The sequence below is a fragment of the Rattus norvegicus genome, chromosome 17 (assembly GCF_021556685.1).
Source record: "Rattus norvegicus strain SHRSP/BbbUtx chromosome 17, alternate assembly SHRSP_T2T, whole genome shotgun sequence".
Classification (NCBI taxonomy): domain Eukaryota; kingdom Metazoa; phylum Chordata; class Mammalia; order Rodentia; family Muridae; genus Rattus; species Rattus norvegicus.
Genome location: NC_141550.1, coordinates 59595925 through 59620559, shown reverse-complemented (window position 1 = coordinate 59620559; position 24635 = coordinate 59595925). Strand labels below are relative to the sequence as shown.

At 42.0% G+C, this 24635-nt stretch overlaps 1 long non-coding RNA gene across 1 annotated transcript; it reads right to left on the bottom strand.

The window, feature by feature from the left end:
- Positions 1-5677: 5677 nt before the first annotated feature.
- LOC120097757 (uncharacterized) lies at positions 5678-23752 on the bottom strand. Its single transcript, XR_015641301.1, has 4 exons — positions 23643-23752; positions 16404-16560; positions 7942-7979; positions 5678-6578 (listed from the first exon to the last, which is right to left on the bottom strand). It is a non-coding gene; the product is annotated as an uncharacterized LOC120097757 (long non-coding RNA).
- Positions 23753-24635: the final 883 nt, after the last annotated feature.

Here is a 24635-nt window from a genome sequence, read left to right as displayed (position 1 = left end):
CTGTGGTCAATTTTGGAGAAGATTCTGTGAGGTTCTGAGAAGAAGGTATAATCTTTTGTGTTTAGGTAAAATGTTCTAGAGATGTCTGTTAGGTCCATTTGATTCATAATGTTTGTAAGTTTTATTATTTCTCTATTTAGTTTCTGTCTTGATGACTTGTCCATTGGTACAGTGGAGTGTTGAAGTTTCCTACTATTAATGTGTAGAGTTCAATGCTGGATCTGAGATTTAGTACTGCTTCTTTTACAAATATGGGTGCCTTTGCGTTTGGGGCAAGATATTCAGAATTGATATGCCACCTCGATGGATTTTTCCTTTGATTGTTTAGTATGAAGTAATATTCCCTGTATCTTTTGATTAATTTTGGTTAAAAGTTAGTTAGATATGAGAATGGCTACACCAACTGGCTTCTTGAGTTCATTTGCTTGGAAAATCTTTTTTCCAGTCCTTTACTCTAAGGTAATGTCTATCTTTAATGTTGAGGTATGCTTTTTGCATCCATTCTGTTAGCTTGTGCCCTTTTATTGAAGAATTGAGTCCACTGATATTAAGAGATAATAGTGTGTGTATATCTGTGCGCTTCCTCTCCCCTTTTATTTTGGTTTTACTAGTGTGAAATTATTTCCTGTATTTTCTTGGGTTTAGTTCAACTTCTTGGGTTGGAATTTTCCTTCTAGTTTTTTGTAGGGTTGGATTTGTAGATAGACATTGTTTAAATTGGGTTTTGTCATGGAATATCCTGTTTTCTTTATCCATGGGGATTGAAAGTTTTGCTGGGAATAGCAGTCTGGGCTGACATACATCCATGGTCTCTCAGAGTCTACAAAATAGCTGCCCAGGCCCTTCTGGCTTTTACAATCTTTGTTGAGAAGTCAGGTATAATTCTAATTATGTGGCCTTTCCTCCTTGTGGCTATTAATATTCTTTCTTTGTTCTGTTCATTTAGTGTTTTGATCATTATGTGCTGGGGGCATTTTCTTTTCTGGTCCAATCTATTTGGTGTTCCTTAAGGTTTTTATATGGTTATAGGCATCTCTTTCTGTAGGTTAGGAAATTTTTCTTCTATAATTTTGCTGAAAGTATTTTCTGGGCCTTTGAGCTGGTAATTTTTTATCTTTTCTTTATTTCTATTATTTTGAGGTTTTTTTCAGTGTCCCAGATTTTCTGCATGTTTTGTCTCAGGAATGTTTTAGATTTAATATTTCCTTTGACTAATATGTCTATTTCTTCTACAGTGTCTTCTATGCCTGAGACTCTCATATTCTGTTGGTGATCCTTATATCTGTAGTTCCTCTTCAGTTGCTTAGATTTACCATCTCCAGTATTCCCTCAGTGTGTGTGTGTGTGTGTGTGTGTGTGTGTGTGTGTGTGTGTGTGCGTGCGCGCGCGCGTGTGTGTTTATTGGTTCTATTTCCATGGTCTTGAACAGTTTCATTCATTTCCTTCACCTGTTTGACTGTATTTCCTGTATTTATTTAAGGGTTTATTAATTTCTTCTTTAAAGGCCTCTATCATTTTCATAAAATTGAATTTAAGTGTGTGTGTGTGTGTGTGTGTGTGTGTGTGTGTGTGTGTGCACGCCACCTGCCTCAGCAGTGTTGGAATATTCAGGGCTTGCGGTATTAGGATATCTTGGCTCTAGTGGTGGCATATTGTGCTGCTGTTTATTGTCTTCTGGCCTCTAGTCAACTAGATTTGGGGTTATAGGTTTCGGTGCTAATTTATTTTACCATTATTGGATGGGAGTTTTTTCTATGTTATTTTTCCTTGCTTTATGCTTTCTCTCTGGTCTTCTTGCCTGAGTAGCCTGGGGTTCTAGTGACCAGTGAGTTTCAGGTCCAGTAGGATGTTTCTGTTGGGAATTTTGTGGCCTGCCTGACATTGGGGTTTGGGGTGCCAAGATTTCTCTGGGGTTTCCTATGGCCTTCTGGAAAGCCAGGATCTTCTATTGAGTCTGTATTACATATTTCTCCCAACATAATATTTATATTTTTTGATTATGTGAGAATTTCCTGTAAGGCACCCCTATCACCTCACTTCCAAGTCCTCCCAGATCCACTCCTTGACCCTGTGACCTTCAACAAAAAGCAGCAGCAGCAGTGGCAGAGGAGGAAGAGGGGGAGGAGGAAGAGGAAGAGGAGGAGGAAGAGGAAGTGGAGGAGGAAGAGAAGGAAGAGGAGGAGGAAGAAGAGGAGGAAGAGGAAGAGGAAGACAGCAAGTCCAATTTGTGTTTCGCATATACTCACCGGAACATGCTTAAACTCCCAGTGGCCAGCCCCTTTGTTATTGTTTTCTGAATGACTGATAGTCAGACTGGGGTGAGCTTGAATCAATGTAATTTCAGTGTGCATTGCTCTGTCAGTGGAGTGAACGTTTTTCATGTTTACCGCTTCTTTCTTTGAGAACCATTTCTTCATTAGTTCATTTATTTATTGAGTCACTTGAGTTCTTAGATTTTGGAGTTTCTTTTTGTACTACACATATCAATCCTCTGTCAGATAGATAGTTAGAAAAGATTTTTTCCTAATTTGTAGAATGCATCATCCTTTAGTTGTTTCTTTTGCTATACCAAAACTTCCTAATTCTACGAGGTTACATATTTTAGTTTTTAGCACTGTTTCCTGAGTGACTGGAGTTCTATTCAGAAAGTCTTTGCCTGCCTCTCTATCGAGACGCATCCCTCCCTACCTTTTCCTCCAATAGTGTCAGGGTCTCAAGTCTTTGATCCTTGGAGTTGATTTTTATATAGGGTGAGAGAGGAAGGTATGTTTTCATTCTTCTGCATACCATAATTTTTAACAATATTGTTGGTACCTTCAACTGTGCTGTGGTATTTTGCAGAATACCACAGAATTCTCCCATGTCACCTGAAAATAATGATGCTGTTTCTTTGGCTTCATTATATTCCTTTCTGACTCATAGTGGCCATGGCTTCCTGTAGAGCTGACTAGAATGGTAACAGTGTCCTTGACTTCATAGGGTCAGATCCATGCCTTTATCATTGTCTGTGTGACCCCTGGGGCTCTTGTAGATAATGTGTGTGTACTATGGGTCATAATTTTTAATATTAAGATTAAATTTTATTAGGTTATCCTGTTTTTTATCAATTATTTTATAATACAGACTGATATTGGTAAACTTATTACTGAGAAAATGTGACATTACTTTTACTTAAAATAATTTTTAATAATGAAAATGATATTTGAAGAAGCAGTCTATTTTTTAGTATAATGTAAAATAAAAATAGCTTTATGCTGATTATAATTTGTCTTTCCTTCACCTAAAGGCAAGAATGGAAAGGCTACTTTTGAATATGTTAACAAATGTCTACTTCTCGTAAGCTACCTGTGGTGCATTAAGAAAATAAATGTGTGGTGCTAGTTATTGTGGATTTCTTGTTACGGGTACAATGGCAAAGGAAGAAATTTGAGCAGCATTCTAAATGCTAATGAGAAAACAGAGCAAATGAAAACATAGTTGGAAGGATTTGAGGTTGGTTGATTTTGTTATTATGGTTGTTTAATTATTCTTTTGAATCAGTTTACTACTTTATGTGTATGAGTGCTGAGCCTACATGTATGTCTATGTACTATGTGCATACCTGTTAACTCCTGAGATCAGAAGGACGTATGGACTCCCCTGAAACAGAAGTTTATTGATGGTTCTGAACCACCATGTGGATGCTGGGAACCGATATCAGGTTCTCTGCAAGAGCAACAAATGCTCTTGGCCATTGATTCATCTCTCGAACCCTCTTTAATTTTTAAATAATCCCTAAGCTAGAGAAATGATTCAGCAGTTAAGAACACTTGCTGCTCTTGTAGGGGACTGGAGTTTCTTTCCCAGCACCTGTGTCAGGTAGCCCACAACTGCCTGTAACTGCAGATCCAAGAGATCTTACACCCTTTTGGCTTACACACACACACACACACACACACACACACACACACACACACACCACATAGTTTTTGATATAAAATATTCAAAATTTAGATAGCAAGAAGCCTAAAATTTATATATTTTACATATCCTTAGGTTTAATGAAAAGTAGTTTGTGTCAGTGTCTGCTTCTTCCTCAGAAAGCTGCTTTAGATGGAAATGCTCCCCTCACTTTTTTTTAACTTTCCATGTACTGTGGCCAAAAATCAGGGTCTAACGTATACTGTTGAAGGACCCTAGGGGCTTTCACCAGCCTTACACCCAGCAGCCTCCAGTCAAGGCTGGGCCAGGTTTCATTGTCCACCCACAGTTCTCAGGAGGAGGAGGAACATTCTTGAAAAACCACAGAATGTACTGACTGATAGTCACCTGACCCTCTGGTCCCAGATAGGAGTTCGAACACATGTCATGCTTGCTAACCAATAGATTCAATATGCTTAGCCAATAAGTTTAAACTGTAAACTTGGTGATGTAACCTGTACCCCTAAAATGTATAAAAACTGCTTGTTATAGCCATTCAGATTGCCTTCTAGTTACTTGCCATGAGGGGCTGATTGAGGGTCAAACCCAGTGTGCTGGAAAATAAATCTATTGTGTTTGCATCATTGCATCAAACTCTATTCTCGTGTCTCACTTGGGGAGGTCTCCTGGTAGTTGAGAGTCACTTTGAGTCTTATACTGTGTGCATGCTGAGGAAAGCTACAAGCAAGAAAACCTAGAAACGTGATGCCTAATAACATTGACGTGTGAAAAGAAAGTTAAAACAGCGATGGGTATTTCTTTAACTGTACTGTAAGGCCCAAAGTGAGTCTTAAGTACCGGGAGACCCCCACCCCCTCAAGTGAGACACAAGAATGGAGTTCGATGCAAACACAAGAGGTTTGTTTTCCTGCGCATCACGTCGGGGGCAACCTTCAGTCAGCCCCTTGTGGCGAGTGACTAGAAGGCAACCCCAAATGGCTATAACAAGCAGTTTTTATATATTTTAGGGGTACAGGTTACATCAGCAAGGTTACAGTTCAAACATATTGGCTAAGCAGATTGACCTTTGAATCTATTGGTTAGCAAGCATGACATGTATTCGAACTCTATCTGGGACCAGAGGGTCAGGTGACTATCAGTACATTCTGTGGTTTTTCAAGAATGTTCCTCCTCCTCCTGAGGACTGTTGGCGGAGAATGGAACTAGGCCTAGCCTTGACCTGAGGCAGGAAACTGGTACTTGGCCTAGTGTTGACCTGAGGTGTAAGGCTGGCAAAAACCCCTAGGTTTGTTCAGTACCAATAATTATAATTAAGAAAATAGTATAAATAATTGGTCTTGGGCAAGAAGAGCTTAGAAATGTCTTTAATAGTAATATTGGTTAATAAAAGTTGCAGCATAGCATATCAATGCAGCAAGCTCTATTTTCACATTTCTTGACAGCTTACCTCTCTGGCCGAAAAAAAAAAAAATCCAACTGGCTATTCATAATCTGAACCGGGGTAGCAGAAGCCTTGTTCTGAAGCAGTTTGTTTTCTCCTCCTTCACAAGTATTGGAAAAGTAGACTGCTCAATAAAGCAACCCCCAAAGGCAACCAGGAGGGATGTCCAAACCAACAAATATAAAAAAGTAAGACAGTGTGGGTCCACCAAAGATCGTGATTCTTATATTCAAAGATACAGAAATGTTTAAAATGCTTGTATTCATTCCTTTTGCATTGCTGTAGCAAAATACCAGGCAGAAGCAACTTTTTTTTAGGATGAATTTATTCATATGAGGTATGTCTGTAGTTTGAATTGTTGACTACAGTATCAGCAGAGGGCTAAGTGTTGGCAGGATTTTGGTATCATTTCTACGGCCTATCCTCAGCTTTATATTGGTAAATGCTTGTCCTTCCACACCTTCCCAAAACATGAAAGTCAGGCATCTCTCAATGCCTTCGTCAAGCTAAGAGATGTTCTGGTGTTGTTTTACTGCTGATTGGTTGTAATAAAGAACTGATAGCCAATAGCTGGGGCAGAAAGTATGAGGGTGGAACTTCCGGGCAGGGAGAGTGACTCAGGAAGAAGAAAGCAGATCCGGGAAATTCAGAGTCAGGTACAAAACAGAACGGAAGGGAGACCGTAGCCGAGCAGGGAGGTGGTGGGACACAGCGCTAGGAAGTTGGATTAAGTTAGAAAGTGGCTGAAAGACTGTAAATAGCCTAAGCTTTAAACTGTATTAGATGTCTCCACGTCGATATTGAACCGCTGGCGAGTCTGAGAAAGTCCTACAACTAAAAAAGGAAGGCCTTATTTATTTATTTATTATTTAAGGCTTTGAGGATACAAACAGTCATCGTGGTAGTTATGAGGCTGCTGCTTGCACTTTGTCCGCAGTCAGGCAGCAAAGAGAGATGAGCACTGGCGTTCAGCTTCCTTTCTACTTTGGTTCAGACCCCAGCCCATGGAATGGTGCTGCCTATTCTCAAGGTGGTTCGTCCCACCTCAATTAACTGAATCTGGAAACCCATTTACAGACATGCCCTGGGGTTGTCTCATAGACGACTCGAAGTCCTGTGCGCCTGACAGCCCTTGTGATGCCTTGTGAAGACTTCCAAGGTTTACCAGTTAAAATTATCAGTGATCCGAAATGGTGCAAACAAGCAGATGCGTACCCTGGAATGGGAAGTCAGGGACACAGAGAGTCAGAAAAATAATCGGGAAAATCAGTGTGACAGGAGAAAACACCATCAGCACGATAGAGAAATTTTGTGAGGAAATTAAGGTTGGGGGGGGGATGTTGGAAATGAAAACTTTAATGACTCAAAAACAAAACAAACAAACAAACAAACAAACAAACAAAACCAAGAAAAAGTATCTGACACTGAAGACAAAGTTGAAAGAATACCACGTTTCTATGACAGTAAAGAAAGTAAGCAAGTCAGCATGCATGTAAAACAAATCTATAATCTGACTAAGTTTCCTAACAATCTTCAGAATCCAAGGACAGAAGTCTCTAAGATAATAACTAAAGGCATCAAATCCATCCAGTTAAATAACAGAAGAAAATTTCCTAGATGGCTATTCTAGACAAGAGGAGTAGCCCAGTTTGGTGCCTCCATTGTATCCTTCCTTCCATTGTTTAGAGAAATGAAATTATCACATTTGGGGCAGCTGCATGGGCTGGAGAATAAATCAGACACAAAAGACAAACACATGTTTTCTCTCATGGTGTCTAGATTTAAGGTGTGTGTGTGTGTGTGTGTGTGTGTGTGTGTGTGTGCGCACGCGCGCTCACACACGCACGCTCGAGCACGTGCGCACGCTCGTGCAGGAAAGAGTGAGCAAGCGAGGGGCCCTGGGGAATTAGAAAGGGAACTAGGAAGGGAAGACACTTTACAGTAGAGTGAACAGGTTAGTGTAATGGAACGTGGGCCATGAAGGAAGGAGGGACTACTCGTTGGGGAGGAAGTCGGACATGAAAGGGCAATAGGACAAATAAGAACAAAGTATGGTAAATATGTATGAAAATGTCACATTGAAGCTCATTATCTGTATACTAAGCAAAATTTAGAAAAAATAGAATCATGTCTGTCATGCTAATGCAAGTCCTGTGATTATGTGAATCATAAAGACATGCTAGGGGAAAAAAAAAAGACAAAATAACAAAAAGACCAAAAGGGGTTGGGGATTTAGCTCAGTGGTAGAGCGCTTGCCTAGCAAGCGCAAGGCCCTGGGTTCGGTCCTCAGCTCCGAAAAAAAAAGAAAAAAGAAAAAATAACAAAGACATGCTAGGGCTGAATGATGAAACCAGAGCCATACCAAAGGGCTGGGATTCCTCAGTTAGGAGGATTCCCCCAGTCTCCCAGTGGTCTGTGTCTGCTTCAGTCCTCATGAGGGGGACTTTTCTCTGGGCAGAGATACCTGGTCAACTGAGAAAGCAGCCGAAGGGTTAGCTAGATGGTATCTGTTATAAAACTACCAAATATGTCTAAGACAAAGCTGCACTGGGAATATTTAATCTCTAAAAAGCAGTTACCTCTATTTTCTGTGCATCGCTGCTCTTCTGGAAATCCGCTGGAAGAGAGAGTTGATGTTATTTAAAAACAAGGCAGAGGTACAGCTGAAATTTGACTCTCAAATGGCTTCACAAAACTTTCAAGAAGCGTGTTCAACTGATAATTTTTCTCATGTGTGTCCAGTGATTTTTGAGCAATATTGACTGGCATGGTTAGAATGTAAGATGCCCTGTTCAATGACTCCAGCAGGTGGCGCTGTCTTAAAAGGTTGTGGATGCTGTAGAGGATAGGGTCTAGCTGACAGAAAAAAAGGTTGTTTTGGGTGGGTCCCAAGGTTAAAAGCCTGTAAGAATCATCAAATGTGAGTCTTTTCTATCAAATACTGTAAGAGTTGTATCTAGGACGAGGAACTAAAATCTTTTTATCTCTCCCACCTTGGTAAGACTTTTTATATACTTTTTTTTTTTTTTGGATAAACATTTGATATACATTTTAGGAATTTAATGGCCTGGAGCAGTGATCCTTTTCTCCTTGGAAAAGTGACCTTTTCCCTTCTTGATTTCCTTTGTGCCAATACTGTTCAGACTAGGCAACTGAATAAGACTGAGGTTGGACACTAGCCAATGGGGAAGAGACATAGCGACCACCTAAGTTAGAATAAAAGTCAAATGTATTTCCTGTCTCAGAGCATTCACATCTCCCCAATATACCTTGTTGTTCAAGGGTATAGTTTGTCTTGTCTAGACACTTGTTTAGAATGATGTTTGTTTGTGTTGTTTCAAACCCAGGACAAATGGCTGCCAGGTTTTCCCAGCATCCCTCACTCTCTACATGTTACAGGGTATGGCTGGCATACCTCGCCCCCTGCCCCCCACCCCCCATGCTAAACTTTCCAGCCAAGGAGCTGGGCTGCCCTTCCCCCAGAGGTTCTTCCTGTATAATCCAGACATTTACTCTCCCCTTTTGTTCCTTTGGCCTCCTGGCTGCTGCACCAAGTTCTCCTCTGTCTTTCCATCTCTTTCACACATAGTTCAGGTTCGTGACCTTACTGGACTCTTTCAGATGTGTCTGTCTCTGGTTGTGTTCTTCCATATATCTATAATAGACTTTCTCCTCCACCATCCATAGGAGAAGTCATGCCTTTTCCTTTCCTTTTTATTTTTATTCTGTTTGTTTGTTATTTGTTTGTATCTGTGTCCATTCATGTGAGGTCAGGAGTTGGTTGAGCCTGGTCTCTCTCGATTGTGCCTCTGTGTTGTATATCCCACATTAACTGACCAACAAGCTTCCAGACAGTCCTCCTGCCACAACTCCCTCCTTGCAGTAGGAACACTGGGATTAGAGGCACAAGCTACCACATCTGGCCTTTTTCTGTTGGTTTCAGGGATTGAACTCAAATTGTCAGGCTTGCATAACATTGCTGGATGCCCCACTTCCCTGCCTCCTAGCCCTGCCATCTCTCCTGTCTCTGCCTCCACAAGGATGAGGATGGGAGTCAGCTACATGGTGGATAAGCAGCTACATGACAGGGTAGGGTGCTTGGGAGAAAGAGTGAGAAAGTTTGAGGTACCTCTGAGACACATGAGGCTCTGATTGGTGTCTGAAAGGAAAAGAAGAAAGAAAAAACAGAAAAGAAAGAATAAGCATTATCCCTTTCTGAGTCTCAGAATGAAAGACAGAGTCAACCCCATGGTGGTTCTATAGCAACTGCACCAAGGAACTGCACTGCATCCTGGAGAGGAAAAATACACGATCTCATTAAAAAGATAATTATTCCTCCCATCTCCTTAGCATGGCTTACTGTGAACCTGCCTTCCTGGGAGCAGTTGCTGGGTGAGTGACTGGCGCAATGGGGTTAACTCTTAGGAAGGAAACAGAGGTCTGTCTTCACCTGGAGGTAGATGCCATTCTTTACTGAAAAGCTTCCCTGACACCATTGGAAAAGGTAACTCTAAAATCACATAGAAAACGGGGAAGCAGATCCAACCCATTTCTACCACAAAAACCTGTGGATCCATTTCCAAAGCTGTTCACATGAAGGGATTAACGTCTGGACTGGAGTTTCAGTTTCTACCCTTAAATATCCTCCTAACTCCCTTTGCTTCACTATACACTGGTCAGAAATTCTTCTGCTCAGGCTGCCATGACTTACTGTAAAGACTGGGAGCTTGCACAGAGTATGGGTGCTGGAGGTCAAACTGGATTCCAAGCAGTCAGACCCAGTCACGGGCAGTCTCACTTTCTCCCCCAAGACTAGCTTACTATGGCGTCTCAGTTTGGGTTTCTATTTCTGTGAAGAGACACCACCACCACAAAAACTCTTACAAAGGAACACATGTAACTGGGGCTGGCTTACAGTTCATAGGTTTAGTTCATTATCGTCATGGCAGGAAGCATGGTGGCATGCAGCAGACATGGTGCTGGTGAAGGAGCTAAGAGCACAGAAAGCACAAAGAGAGTTTCACTGGGCCTGGCTTGAGCTCTAAAGCCTCGAAGTCCACCTCCTGAGGAGCACTTTCCCCAACACGGCCACACCCCCTAACAGTGCCACTGCCTATGAGCCCATGGGGGCCATTTTCATTCAAACCAGCACATGTTGGCAAGAAGATCAAGAAGTTTTCTGATGTCTTTTCTTTTCAGAAGACATCAGTCCAACTGAATTAATATTCTACCATATGACTTCATTTAACTTTACCTCCTTAACAAGTCATCTTGGGAGTTAGAATTTGAGTATGTAAATTGACAGGAAAATCACAGTTCCATTCATAGCAGAGGATCTTTAAAATGCTACCATTGGGTCAAGCTTATTCCCTATTTAAGCCCACCCCCATTATTATTCTGAGATGAATCCGAACTCCTGATTAACATACAAAGGTCCACTTTATCTAGCGTTATTCTGTAACACAATTCTAGGGCCCATGGTTCCCATCAGTACAGTAAAAACACTGATGGTGGAGGCTATCGTTAATTCCAACTTGAGGGTTCTAATAAGTAGGTAGGTACCTGTTCTCCTAAGACTGGTTCAGATGTCCAGATGGGCAGCAAGACACACACACACACACACACACACACACACACACACACACACACACACTCACACACAGAGGCAGAGGGGCACAGAAGAGTTTATTGTGTAACTGAGGCCTCCCAGGCAGGACACCGGCTGGGTCTTTACTGTGGCCAGGAGGTGGGACTGGCAGGCTGTTTTATAATTTGGATCTTGAGTGGCCCCCAAAGCCCAGCATGCCGAAGGCTCAGTCCCATCCCTGACCACAGTAGGAGGCTGTGGAAACGGTAGGTGGGACCCAGGAGAAGGAGGCTAGCTCATTGAAGATACCCTAGAAGGTGGATTGGCCTTACTTCCCCTGTGCAGGGGGCAGTCCTTTACTCCATGCTTCTGCCATGCTGTGCTATGCAGCACCCCAGCCTACAAAGCCGAGGAAGCAGTGGCTGATTCACAGCAAAGCTTCCCCCTTACGTCACGGTCGGGTTTTGTCACAGTGATGGAGAGCTAATGTATGGCGAGAAGCTTACGTGGCTTTTAGAGTCTACCAGCACGGCAAAAGTAGCATTCAAGGAGAAAGGCTGAGGCTTGAAAGCTCTTGGCAGTCAAAATTTAAAAATGGAATCAGCTTTCTTATCGATTCCCTCTTTCAGTTGCTGCTCTTATCGTGATGGAACACATAACAAAAGCAACCTAAGGAGGCTTTGTTCAGTTCTCAGCGACATCATGGCGGAGACATCATGGCGGGCAGGAGCTTGATCTGCTCCCTGCGTCTGCTGTCAGGAGCCGAGAGATGCATGCTGATGCTTAGCTCGCTTGCTCCTTTTCGCTCAGCTTAGGATTCCAGTATACGAAATGGTGCTCCCCACAGTTAGGGAAGGTTTTCCTACTTCAATTAGCTCCCCCAACAGATGCACTCAGAGGTTTGTGTCCATGGTCATTCTAAAGCCCATCACACTTACAGTCTAAGTTAATCCTCTCACTGCCCAATCTTGTTTGTCAAGAGATCTTGACTAGTTTTGCCCCTTTGTTCTTTCATACCATTTTAAGGATCAGCATGTTAAGGTCTATAACAAGCCATTTTTAGACATGTTCTTATCTTATGTGTGTGGAGATCAAAGGACGACTTGGGGAAGCTGGTTTTCTTCTGCCAGTATGTGGGGCTGGAAAGTCAAACAGGTTGTTAGGCTTTGCCTGCTAAGCCATATTCCTGGCCATATTAATATTTTAGCACTATATTATTTTATAATAGAGAACCATTAAAAATAGTACATGCTAAAACAGGCAGCATGACACACAAGTCCCGGGAGGAGCTGGCAAGAAAATAGCACAGAGGCTCCAGACCTGTACCTCAAACCTTTCAATTGATTACAGAATGGACTGAATCTGCTGCTTCAGATGAGGCTGACAGGCCAGGCCACAGACAGGCCTGAAGTCTCACAGGTCCACCGCAGGGGACATTGTTGTTGTCTGTAACAGCTGATGGTGCAGAATGACTCCAGGACTTTGTGTCTGGACTAACAGAGCATTCAGAGTTGCCTGTGGGGGTCGGTGGTCTGCTTTTCTTCTTTCCCCAGACCCCGTGGTTCCATGACTGCTGAGTGGAGTCCAGTGGGTACCTGTGCAGGTTAGGTTAAGATTTACATGGGCCTTAGTTATGGCTGTGGTCCAGGCTGCACTGGATTGAGGAATCTGACATCTCTAGGATATTGAGTCTTTCTATCCAAGGATAGCTTATTATCTAGCCTAACTTTGTTTATTCTTTAATACAAAACAAAAGCTAAGAAAAATAATTTTCTCTCTTCAGGGCTTCAAAAAGGTTTATTTATAGGTATGTTACATTTTCATCATATTTGTAAAGTCCTTGTATATGAAACTACATTTTCAATTTTTGAGTTGAAATTTGGTTTTGAAATTCTGTTACTTGGAGATTTGATCGACTTTGCTATGCACCAGGCACACTACAAAGGCAGTTTGATACCCAGCTCACTCTCTAGGCCTGCAGCTCTCAAGTGGTCCACAGAAGGCATGGCGTTGGCCGGCATCTGGTTTTACTTGTAGTTTCAGGGATGGAGGGTGGCTTGCCCTATTGTGAGGGCTGTGTCCTTTGTGGCTTTTATGTTCAGGTTAACATTTCCTTGTTTTCTGGGTGCTTAATCTTGATCATATGAAAATATGTTTATAAAGTTTTAAGTATTAGCCAGAGGACATAGCCCTGAGATTAATCTCAACTTGGATATGGTGCAATATTATTCATGCATCTGATACCATAAAGTCTAAAACTTTTTTTTACATTTAGAGAGGAGAGAGAGAGAGAGAGAGAGAGAGAGAGAGAGAGAGAGAGAGAGAGAGAGAGATGTGAATACATGCACATATGAATGGCATGTCTGCAGAGAACAACTTTGGGAAATTTGTCCTCTCTATCTGACGTATGGGTTTCAGACATTGAATTTGGGTGGTCAGGCTTGGGGATAAGCCTTTATCTACTGAGCCATCTCAATAGCTCCCAAACTCAAAACAAACCTTTTAAATACTTTGTGGCTTTCTAAAAGTTTCAGATTTAGAACACTTTATATTTCAAATTTGATAATTATGGATACTTAACTGATAGAGTCTATGCTGTTATCACATTGTATATAAATGGTATTTATTCTAGAAATATGACATTTTACATTTTAAAGTCAGAGTAAAACAGAGAAATGAATTATGCATCCATCCACCTACTCATTATGAAAGCTCTCAGTTAGCGGACTAGAAGGAATATAATCTGAGAAGTGCTGTGTGTGACAAGCCCCAAGCACAGCTAACATTTGGCACAGAAATACCGAGTCTCTTTCTTAGATCAGACTAAGACCAGGATGTCTGCTCTTAGCTCTTCTGTAGACTGTGACCCCTGAAGTTCTAGCCAAGGAACTTAGGCAAGAAAAGAAAAGCTTGGAAACTGAGAAAACACTGCTTTAAACATTAAATATGGAAGAGATTTCTAAACTCAAGATTTTTTATCAAGTGTAGCCCAGTTTTGCTAGATGAATAGCTCCCGAGGTAGGGGCATGTAGAAAGAACAAGGAAATTAGAGTGGTGTGTGTGAGCCCAGAGATAACTGATGCTTGGAGACCTGGCTGGGGAAGCTGCCTTCTGCAATGGGCAGCAGTTAATGTAGAAACTCATAACTGGCCAAAGTGCTGAGAATAAGTGAGTGTTGAGAGCTCAGTCCTGAACAGGAGACACTTCCTTCAGGCTCAGGAAACACCCTGGACAAAAGGGCAGGAAGAACGTAAGAGCCTGGGCTGTCTCTAGTCCCATGGAGCTATTGGCAGCTAATGGTTGCTGGGGTCTTAGGGGTGCTGTTTTCTTCAGTGGTGTGGCCACTGGTAAATTTATAATACCCCATACCCATGCTTATGTAAGCACCCCTTACTAAACTTAGGTGGGGACACGAGTGGATGGCACAGTGGAAAATCACTTGCTGTGCAAGAGTGACTATTGGGAGTTCGGATTTCCAGAGCTCATTAAAAGACACGTAAATGACAATCAGGCATTGCGACTCACTTTATAATTTCAACACCCAGGAGACTGCGACACAAATCCCTGAGGCAAGCTAGCTAGCTGGGCCAACCAAATCAGTAAGCTCTAGGTTCAAGAGAGAGACTCAGCTTCAATATGTAAGGTGAACAGGTAAGGAAGACTCTGCTATCAAGCTCTATTCTCTACACATATGTGGGTGTACCCCATGATGTGTGCATCCCATACACATGAAAACATGCATATATACACAATGGCACAATATGCACTCATATGCAAAAATTTTAAAATTATCTTGTTGATATTAAAAAGAAAAAATAGGAGGGAGACATATTAGAAATAAGGATATGTTCAGAGGGAGTGGAAAGAGAATGAGGGAGCAATGAGGGGCAAACAGGACAAAAGGACATATATTTTTGTATAATTGTCAAATAATAAATAAACTCATTTTTAAAAAATAGCATTTACACTATGCATGCCTGTGTAGAAACTATTAGAACTCAGCTGTAGGAAAGAGCAATTTTCTTCATGGTTCATAGAAGTTTCCTGGGCAAGGGATATTTGAATGCTTGATCCCAAATTGATGGACCTGTTTTAGAAGGATTAGGAAGGTGTGGCCTTGTTGGAGGAGGTGTGTCACAGGAAGTGAGTTTTGAGGTTTCTAAAGCCCATGCCAGCCTCCCTATCTCTTCCTCCTCCCTCTCTGCTATGGATCAGGATGCAAGCTTTAAGCTGCTGCTCTTGAACCATGCCTGCCTGGCACCTCACCTGTCTGTCATAATGATCCCAAACTAATGCTTCTGAAACTGAAAGTAAGTCCCAAGTGGATGCTTTCTTTAATAAACTACCTTGATCATGGTGTTTCTTCACAGCAATAGAACAGCAACTAAGACACTAACCAAATCATATACCAAATATTAACATCTCAAACACACGGTTAATTTAAAAAGTCAATGATTTGCACACAGTTGTTTTTTTTAAATAGTTGTTGAAATCTTGTATGTGTTTTACTCTTATAGAACTTCACATGCAGACTGACTGCATTTCAGGTGTCCCATAGCATCTGTGGTGGGTAGCTGAGCCTTAGTTACCACAGATGTAGTACGACGTCACAGTGTTTCTGAATATATGAAAATAGGAATCAAAACCAGGCTTCTCAGGGGTTGGAGAGACAGTTTAATGGTTAAGAACACGTACTGCTTTGCAGAGAACTAGGGTTCTGTTCCTAGCACCCATATGGTGGTTCAAGCATGTCTACCTCTAATTCCAGGGGACCTGATACATTCTCTTGACCTCTGCAAGCACCAAGCACACACATGGTACACACACATGCTTTCAGCAAAACACTCATACAGATAACATAAATAAAACAAAAAAAAATACCTCACACACAAAACGAAACCCAGACATCAGACATCTCAGTTGACCATGACAGCATAGCACATGTGCTAGTACCTGAAAGGCTGAAGCAGGAGAATTATGGAGTCCATACCAACTGGAGATGCATAGTAAGTATGAAGCCAGCCTGAGATGTCATATATGTTATAAGATGACATATGTTATATGTGTCATGTAATATAACCTTGTCTCAGAAAACCATCATCAGTACCATCAATCACCAACAAGATAAAACAAAGCAGTATGCCAAAGTTATTGCTGGAGAAGAACAGTGTCTTTGTTTTTGATTTTTAAGATTTTAGTTTGCTTTGTGTGGACATATCTATAAAGTGAAACAAAAAGTTACTAAATATGAAGAAATTAAACACATTCCTCAGTCTACAAAGTATTAATCTACTGAACTCACTACAGATGTCTTAGATTAATGCAACTCTATAAATATTTTAAGTGTGAACTAAAAATTTTTAAAATGAAATGCAAAATGAAAGCTTAATTTGTATAACACCAGATGCAACAACAACAACAAAAATTCCACACTGTTCCTTTAAAATTACTTACCTTGCTTTTGTGCCAGGTCCCCTCCACAGGAGCTAGACTATGGTGGGGCTCAGTTGACTACTAGCAAATCCTGATGATTCCTACCTCAATTTGAGTTGAACTGGTACACATTTCTGCTTTGAGGGTCAGAATTCCAGGTTGTGGGTGAAGCCTTTGCCTGGCAACGAGAACAGTACAGTTCATTTGTCAAAGGTGCAGATTCTATAGACACATTCTCCACTCTCGCTCAGAGTCTGAGAGAATCTAATTGTTGTTTTCTGTGCTTTAGAGCAACTTGATGTCTCTCCCCTGGCAGGAGGGGTACAAACTTTATGAGTCTGAGTTGCATTTAATGGGAAATTTAAATAAATTAGAAACAGAATGATGGGGCCAGGCAAGTTGAGTGTCTGAGCTACGCTGAGCCATGGTACTGCCACAAGACATAGGATCCTCATTCCAGAGGGGGATGCTCACCCAATGTGCAATAAATAACCCACTGTAGACCATCTCCGGTGAGCCCTCTCCTGAATCAGCTTGTTCATATATGTATAACCTTGTAATAAAATTTAACTCTTTAGAGGCATTACACAGATCACAATTCAAAATTTAAAAAAGTACATAAATGAAGAGATTCCTTGCTCCTTGAAGGCAACTCCATAAGAAAGTGTTTTCCAGAGTCTGCTCACTGTAGCTGAGACAGCTGGAGGTCAAGGAAGCATGGCAGCAGAACCCAGAGGCATTGTCTATATACTACTTGCCAATATACTACTGCCTATTTCACAGGCATGAAAAATACAAGGTTGAATCAGGTCATGAAGTATTGCTCCATAGTTTCAGAAAGCAAATGAGACCAAGGAAAGTCTGTGAGGAATGTTGCAGCCTTGGAACACACCCCACCCAAGATATGAGTCCTGCAGTCAGTAAAGCCAGAAGCCAGGAGGATACCCAAGCTTTCTGGAGTCCAGTTGATTACATGATGAGCTCTAGATAATGAGTTGCAGTATGTGGTGATTTTCCTGCTTGACTTTGGTTTTGTGTTGCTGTGGTTGTCTCTTGCTGTTCCCCAGTTCTTCCATTTTCAAATGAGAGCATTTACTCTGGCCATTATTTGTTGGAAGTAGGTAACTTGGGTTTAATTTCGTAGGAGCCCACAGTTGAGATACTATTGATTTGTAAAGTTTTGAGATCATTAATGACTATAGGAATTTTTGGCTTAGAATAGAATGCATTTTACAGTGTAACACTCTCATGAGCTTTTGGGGACAAGAGGTGGAATTTATGGCTTAAAGATGATGTATTTGTGTGTCAGGATGAGAAAAGGTAGAATTGTGGTGGTGAGTGTTATCACCTTGACAATCTAGAATCACATGGAAGATAGGTTTCTAGACACACCTGTGAGAATTATCTTGATTCCATTAATTGAGGTGAGAATGCTCTCACTGTAGATGGCTACTACATCCCTTGCCTGAGATCATGAACTGTGTGGGTGGAGAAAGGAGCTGATCAGCAGCATGCATTCTAGCTCCTGCAGCCTTGACTTCCCCACCTTGATGGACTGTAACTGTGAACTTTGAGCCAAAATAAACCCTCTCTCCCTTAAATTGCTTTTGTCGGAGGATTTTTATCACAGCTACAGGGAAAGAGGCTAAGACAGTCAGGTAAGTTTTTCCTCAATCTTTTTTGAACCACACATCTCTTTTGAGAATCAACTTGTTTAACTAGCTTCCCACTGCAGCTATCGTCTGCAGCCTTTTGCAATTGTAGAAAATATTGCAAACAATGTCTTTATAGCATTATCATCTGCCTCTGTATTAATGTGTCTGTAGGATAATTTCCCAGTAGACTTCCTTAGTCCTTTGTAAGTTGAGAGTTCATCCAGACTCCCCTCAGGACACTGTGTTTTCTGTAATCTTAATCCCTCACCAGCAGTGTATTTTCCTGTTTTTCTTTGCTAACACAAATTTAAAATAGTGCCCTGGTTCTGCCTTGCACTTTGTCCTGGATGGGGCTCAGTACCTTTTTAAATCTTAGGCTCATTTGAATTTGTTAGGGAACTATTTCTCCGATATCAACATTTCTAAAATCTTTTACTGTGATCCAAGAATTCTTGAGCCTTCTACACTGGAAGCAGAAACAACCCGTGCCTGGCTCTTTCCTTTTTCCTTCAGTGTTGGGAATGAACCAAGGACAAGCACATCTTCTAACTCTAGCTCCATTCCCAGCCCCCAGAGCTGTTCTTTCTAATTGATTAGTAGTATTTTGCTCCCTTCAACTACAGAATCTCTCTAGGAAGCTGAAACCACAAGGACCATTTCTGTTTTGCACAGTTGTTCAAAATTCTGCATTGCGCTCGGCTCTCATAGAATATGCACCAGGAAGGTTTTATTTTACCCTCTTTTGTCTTGGTATATTTCATTTTCTTTTTAAATAATTGTGGCTTTGGATAAAGCCTTGGATGTGTTCAAGAAAGATGAGACTAGAAAGATGGTGACAGGGAGGGCGATCAGTGGCTTTTGTTTTGTTTTGTTTTGTTTTGTTTTGTTTTTTCCTCCTGGGTCTGCTGGACCATTGGCTAATGTGAGAGAACTCAAAGCTACATCCCATCAGAGTATAGCTTATGAACTATTTCTGGAGTGTTCAGGTCACTGACTCTTCTTAGGCACCATGCAAAGAGACTAGGACAGGGAGACCATAAGTTTAAGACCAGCCTGTGATACATAGAAAGTGTCTCTAAACCCCAAGGGTTAGGAGTCTAGCCCAGTTAAAAATGCAGACCTAGAATGCACCAAGGCCCAGGTTCTTTCCCTAGTATTCTGCAAATTTGTGTCCTGCTCTTTAATGATTTGATCCAGTTAAATATTATATGGGACTTTTACTTTTCTCACTCTTTGCTATATATGAAAAATATTAATTTTTTAATTCTTTTAAAAATTGAAATGATTTCATATAATTGTTAATGAATATGGAGATATATGTCTGTTTGATAAGTAGTCTGACTCAGGCTTTAGTTAATTTACTTAGGAGTATGGGTTCTAAGGACAACACACATGCTTTCTAAATTAAATAACAATAAAATAACTAAGTAGAAATAAGCAAATAAGTTTTTAAATTAATAAACTGTGGAGCCAGGGCAAGGGAAATAATCATTATTTTTTTATTTGCATTTTTGTCAGGTTCATTTCTTCTTCATATTGTACAAGATCTCTCTTTTATCTCAACAGCTAGGTGGAAAGAACTCAATAGATAAAAACCTAAAACCCATTTCAAGAATGACATTTTAACTCAAGGTACACAGCCACTAAAGTATGTTCTAGATACCTGCTAACCTACACACTGTTTTTGTGAGGGGTGTTAAGGAGCCCTGGAATATCTCAGGGCAGGGAGAAAGAGATCACTCTGAAGAACCCCCTCAGATGTGCGTGCAAACAGGTCAAGGTATTTTCTGAAGGTGCCTCAAAGGGCACAGAGCCCTTACCCATCTACCCAGAACTGAAATTTCTGAGCTAGATAATTAGAAAAAAGACCTCTCAGCAGGACTCATGGAGAACTTACTCAAGACGTGTCTAGTCAATATGACAGAGTCCACTTACTGAGACAAGAAGATTGCCATAAGTCCAAGGCTAGCCTGGGCTACGGAGTGAGCTCCTAACTAAAAAAAGGAAAAAATAGATACATGAATTGAGGCATTCAATGAAGGCTCCAGTTAAGTTGCAGTGAAGAAATTCCTTTGACGCTTCAGTGCTTGTAGCTGGATGGGGAACTTGCATATGCAGGGTGTTTATGATCTTACCAGAGATGGGGTGGTGGTTTTTTTTTTTTTTATCTATGCCAAGGCAGCTATAACGTTGACATCTTTATAAACAAACAAAAGCACTAAGGAAGTATAAAGAAAAGGTGGTGAAGTGTCTGAGTTAATATCCTTGAATTAAAGGTTGCTTGACCTATCAGTGCAGCCTGTCTGGTGTGTGGTAGGCACTTGGTAAACATTTGCTGAATCCATTTATGAAGAAGCATTGTCTCTTCCTGTGGATGCCACACCTGGCCTCATTTCCTCAGATGACATAAGGGAAATACCTATAAAATACTCCACAAATAATTTCACATCTTCTTGCACTGGACAGAGAGAACAAAGGGTATACAGACCACCACCCTCGCCCCCACCCCACCCCAGCCAGTGACTTCAAAAGCAGCTTAAGGGAAGCAGTTGAGAGAAGGACCCGAGGGGGCGTGGATTCTGGAGAAATGTGGCTTCTTGCTGGGTTGACTGCCATCACCCTTTTCTTTTCTTTTAAATATTAATCCCTTAGTATTATTAAGCTTTAATTAACAATGTATGTATACTTAAGATGTACAAGGTGGTGTTTAGACTTGTGTGTGTGTGTGTGTGTGTGTGTGTGTGTGTGTGTGTGTGTGTTCATGATGCTGTGGAGTTCTTCTGTATCTCTGAGACTGTGTGGTCTCTGAAGACGTCTCTTCATAACCTTCCATCTTCTCTCCCACCTTGACTCTCAACTCCACTTACCCAAACTCCCTTCCTTCCTTCCTTCTTTCCTTCCTCCTTCCTTCCTTCCTTCTTTCCTTCTTCCCTTCCTTCCTTCCTTCCTTCCTTCCTTCCTCCTTCCTTCCTTCTTTCCTTCCTTCCTTCTTTCCTTCCTCCTTCCTTCCTTCTTCCCTTCCTTCCTTCCTCCTTCCTTCCTTCCTTCCTTCTTTCCTTCCTTCCTTCTTTCCTTCCTTCCTTCCTTCTTTCCTTCTTTCCTTCCTTCCTTCCTTCCTTCCTTCTTTCCTTCCTTCCTTCTTTCCTTCCTTCCTTCCTTCCTTCTTTCCTTCCTTCCTTCTTTCCTTCCTTCCTTCCTTCCTTCCTTCTTTCCTTCCTTCCTTCCTTCCTTCTTTCCTTCCTTCCTTCCTTCTTTCCTTCCTTCCTTCCTTCCTTCTTTCCTTCCTTCCTTCCTTCTTTCCTTCCTTTCTTTTTCTTGACAATGCTGGGGATTGAACCTACGGTATCAAGCATGTGAGGCAAACATGCTCTATCACTAAACTACAGCCCCAGACTTCCATTCTTTACTTTTGAAGTCACATGTTCTTTTACATTACATTAGGAGTCTACCCATATGTATTCCTGTGAGAAATAGGAAGGTACAGCCAGCAGAAAGAAGTGCTATCCTTGATGATGTTTCTATTTGGTAGCTGTCAGAGTACAGCAGCTTGAAGGACATGGAGGAACCTCCCTCATCAACAATAGTTCACAAAACTAGAAGTTGAAGCACTAGGATTTGTTTGTTGGTTGAAAAAAAGAATGGGATCTGAGTCTGAGGGAGCCATGAAGTCTAAACTGACTGGGAGACCACGAGCTTACAATTTAGCTGGGCTTGCCAGGCACATGGACAGGAAAACACCACTCAGGAAATCAGTCTCTTCTAAGGGATAAGAAGGAATGCAAGGCTTACCTAAAAGTGTGTGCTTGCACAATGGCCCTTACGTCATCTGTGCTCCTCCTGTGGTTTCTTCCTCACAGGTCCCTCTGACCATTGCCCACCCTATCCTTGAGAGGGTTTTTTATTTCTCTGTTGGAGATCTTACTGTTGTCTACCCTGTGCTCTGTAGAGCTTCTGGTAAGTTAATAAATTCTGTGCACTCAAACCAAGAGGATACTATAACCTTATACACTACTAAAGGAAAGTATGCTAACTTGTAAAATATCTGGGACAGTGTCAGCACGTAATACATTTGATTGACATTTATTATTATTGTAATTATTAGTAGAAGCACTAATAATAAGTAGACACTTGGATATCAAGTTTCTTTATACTATAATTTGATACATTTAATAGATAATTATATACATACATTTTGCATACACTTTATTATTTTCTCAGATTGTATCTGTTTACTGTAAGTATTTTAAATATTTATTATCTGTTTTCTTTTACATTTCTAAACATTATTTACTTTGTGTGTGGGGGTGTGTGCACATGTACCATGTGTATGTGAAGGTTGGAGGACATCATGTAGGAGTCAGTTCTCTCTATCCATCATATCAGTTCCAGGGATTGAACTTGGGTCTCCAGGTTTCCTGGCAAGTGTTGTTACCTGCTGACCATCTTTCCAGGCCATGTGATCTATTTTCCAAACTGTATTCCAGAAATGTTAGACGAATTAACTTTTAAATCAATATTTGAAAAGAATGCCTGCTCACTCCACTTTTTTCAGCACTAAGGGTTGTCATTTAAAGGTCTCAGTGGGAAATCATTAACATTTTTTATTATCTTTTGATTTGTTTGTAACTCTGGGAATGAATGAAGGGCTCCTCCCACGCTACTCAGCCATCTGCCACAGCTCAGTCCTCACTGTCTTAAACTAGAAGAGGAGACAAGAAATCTCTCAAGTTTATATTTACTTACATCCAATCTTATATGTGTTAGCATTCTGTCTAAGCTCCACCCCCACAGTTACCTGGCAACAGCCAGGTATGCCTGACTCACTATAAAAGGGGCCGCTTGCCCCTCCTCACTCTCTTGCTCTTGCTCATCCCCTTTTCCCCTTTGTCTCTTCTCTCCCCATTCCCTTTCCCCTTCTCTCTATGTGCTCATGGCTAGCCTCTCCTCCTCTCCTCTTCCTCTCTCTCTCTCTCTCTCTCTCTCTCTCTCTCTCTCTCTCTCTCTCTCTCTCTCTCTCCTCTCCTCTCCCCTCCCCTCCCCTCCCCTCCCCTTCTCTCCCCTCCTCTCCTCTCCTCTCCTCTCCCTTGTCTCATCCTTCCATTAAACCTCTCCACGTGGAACCACGTTGGCTTGGTGTGGTTCATTCAGACTCAAGCTGAGATTTCTACCCAACATTGGTGGCCCGTACGGGGAGAATTGACTTCCCCATGACCATGCCTGGCCTGGCCCAGTGCCCCATTGCTGTGCGCCGGCCACAGCAGCAGCTGGCAGCAAGGGGGACAATGGCCCTTCCCTTCCCTTCCCTTTTCCCTTCCCTTCCCTTTTCCCTTCCCTTCCCTTTTCCCTTCCCTTCCCTTTTCCCTTCCCTTCCCTTCCCTTCCCTTCCCTTCCCTTCCCTTCCCTTCCCTTCCCTTCCCTTCCCTTCCCTTCCCTTCCCTTCCCTTCCCTTCCCTTCCCTTCCCTTCCCTTCCCTTCCCTTCCCTTCCCTTCCCTTCCCTTCCCTTCCCTTCCCTTCCCTTCCCTTCCCTTCTCTTCCGTGTACCTTCGGCGCTGCTACAAGCCACCCAAAATCTCTACCACATATCCCAGTCCTCCTCTGCTGCACCTTCTAGGCCTCCACTGCGGCATTCGACCACCACCACCTGCTGGCTGCTGTGGGACTCAGGACTTCCACCACTTGAGTTGCTGCTGCAGCTGGCGCACACAGACTTCTACGTGAGCTGCTGTTCTCTGTGATTCACCACGTGGTGCTAGCTCTTGCCACATTGGTCACTTTGGACAGGCCCTCACCAACCACACAGTTTCACTTTTCCTTCTACCAGACCGCTGCTTAAATTCCCGCATGAACACTGGCAGATTGATAGCCTTATTCTTCCAGTTGGCAAGCAGGACCCCTGATTTCCCAGATAGGATCTGGCCAGCCTTTATGGGATAAAGGGACCTCCTAGCTAACACACAAGATAAGACTTCAATCATTAGGCAGAGATTCTCTCGAAAGCCTTTCCTTTCTCCCCTCCTCTTCCAGAATCTCGCAGCTGATCAGAAAATACCAGGCCTGGGTAGGAATGCTTTCTAGTATGCTCCCAGGAGTCTAAGTGACGACTCAGACACCTGGCCTGGCAGAGTGTTGTTATTGAATTACCCGCTGGGACACCGGTATGGATAATTCAATAACTTCCCCCAGTGGGTAATTCAATGTCTCCAAATGTACTGCCAGACTCACCATTGGGATGTTTCCTGGAAAATTTCAAAACTCTAAAACTAATGACTCACCTGAGGACATCAAAACTGATACACCTTTACAATAATGTCTGGACTCAGTATTTATTAGACAATGGTTCAAAATGGCCACATAATGACATTCCTCAATTTTATGGGATCTTCATACTCAATACCAGAGGTCTGGTAAATGGAAAGAGGGCCTTTATGTTCAACCCCTCTCTGTGTTTCACTTCCTGTGGCATCTACTGTGGTAACCCAAGGCCTGGGTACTGGCTGGTCAGTCCAGCACTGTGATGCCCTACATGCAGCTGCCTGCCAAGGAGAGTGCCCTATTCAAGCATGTGCTGGCCAGCAGTGACCTACTTGACCTCTGTGC